The sequence below is a fragment of the Octopus bimaculoides genome, chromosome 3 (assembly GCF_001194135.2).
Source record: "Octopus bimaculoides isolate UCB-OBI-ISO-001 chromosome 3, ASM119413v2, whole genome shotgun sequence".
Lineage (NCBI taxonomy): Eukaryota > Metazoa > Mollusca > Cephalopoda > Octopoda > Octopodidae > Octopus > Octopus bimaculoides.
Genome location: NC_068983.1, coordinates 125,081,377 through 125,083,757, shown reverse-complemented (window position 1 = coordinate 125,083,757; position 2,381 = coordinate 125,081,377).

The following is a 2,381-nucleotide window of genomic DNA, read 5'->3' as shown; positions in this document are numbered from 1 at the left end:
ATATATATATATATATATATATATATATACAGTTGAGATGCTTTGGAACAATAAAATGTTAATAGCCTAACGATATGTCTGTTTTACTTTTTTTACTCAACTGACGAGATTTTGATCCACAAAATATTTTAATTACTGGAATCTAATTCATCTGAGCAAAATCGAAAAATTCGTAAGGAAACATGTTGAATTTTTGGCATTTAATAAATTGTATTAACGCTAGTTCACCATTTTCTGGATTTTAATTTCAATATTTATGAACATAGTTTTCTAGTTAAACTTATTACTTTAAGAATATTACTATTCACAACAAAATAATAGGTAACAAACCAGTAAGTAATTCATTGGATATTTTCTATCCCCTAAGGTGGTTATACATATATACACACACACACACACACACATACACATACACACGTGTCTATTTGCATGTATGGATGGATGGACACGTATATGGTAATGTACACGCATGTATGGATGTATTCCTATATGCATGCAGGTCTAGGTATATATATGTATATATATATATATATATATATATATATATATATATATATATATATATATATATATATATATATATATATATCCGTGTGTGTGCGTGTGTGTGTGTATGTATGTGTGTATCTATGAATATATAAATGTGTGTATATGTATATATGGCTGTATTGGTATGTATACGCATGAGCATATGTGTAATGGTACGTAGACTGATGTGAATTTGAGTGTCTATATTTTCATTCAGTCTACTTTTGTTTAAGTAAAACATATGTACGCCTGCATATTTTCCATTAATTATTGTCTCCTCTACACCAAGCTTCTATATCTCTTTTATAGTTAGTTTTTTTTCCTTTCTATAACTTATTCAACAGAAAGATAAACAATGTTTGGTGGTATTAATGATCAACAAAACTTTATATCGCTCTAAAGACGATTATATATGCTTATCAGTTGATAACGTAAGTAAAATGTAAGTATATATGTATATATATTTATATATGTTGAAAAAAAGTCAGGTAAAAAAAAAATTATATCTTAAAAACCCTATAGTATCTTTTCCTAAATTCTCTTTATAATATTCCATAATTGTGACTAGATAATTATTTACGACATATAATACTTATTTTTGTCTATGAATATTAGAGTTATTATTCACAATAAATACTTAAATTATAAATTTTATAAACCTGAAGTTATTATTCAACGCTTTTAAACATTTTTTTTTCTAATAATTTCACAAGTCGAAAGGACAATTGACGGTTAAGTAAAAATCAAGTTCGTATTTGAAAATTTTTTTAAATTCCTTATCAGGATTCCTCATCGTAAATGAAAATACAGCCTAACCAATTGATATAATTCATTTACGGAGTTATAAATAATCGCACATATAAAATTTCATAGAGGAAATGTCAGTTTTTTAATATTACATATATTAGCACCCAATCATATATATTTTAGTCTTATTTAAAATAGGCATAACTCCAAAAACGAATACATTATTACAATATATCGACTATGAGAAATCTATCTAGTACTAACGCATATTTTAGTTTTTATCACAACTACCGACGAGTAAAAATTTGAGTATTTCGATTTTATGTTATCTGATTCTTTTTGTATGAAACAAAATGTATAGCAACATGAATACTAAAAACTATAATCCATTTTAACATCTAGTCTCCTCCATTACATGAATATGAATGCATTTGTTGATCTGTGTTTCATAAGTTAAATTATATACTGATTATTTTTATATGTATATGCATATATCTCCCTATCTATATGTTTATCTATCTAATCTATCTCATATATATATATATATATATATATATATATATATATATATATATATATATATATAAAAGACATAATTGAGATTCGGTAGAATTAGGTACTTAAGTTGAAGCACCTACTAGTCAGTCCGGTATTATCCGCACACCTCGAGGTAAGATGAATAATATCAAAATAAACAAGATATGAAGTCGTGATGCAGTACTAGTACGACCGTTTCAAGCGGCACCATTTAATTGGACAATACAATTATTACACCAAATTAAACGTAGTGCAATCTTGAGCTGCACAAATAACTAAATAGAATTTTCACAAGTCTATTCTTAGCTATAATAACGACAACATGAATGTTTTCCATATTCTTGCTCTGTTACAATATTTGAGAAATATTATATTAATGTGTCCGATTGGTTAAAATTCTATTTATTTATCTGTGCAGCTGAAGACGCCACTGCATTTAAATTTATGTAATGTTTGCATTATTCAGTTAAATGGAGTCGCTTGAAACGGTCGTACTGAATCACTACTTGATATCGTGTTTCTTATTTTCATATGTATATATATATATATATATATATATATATATATAT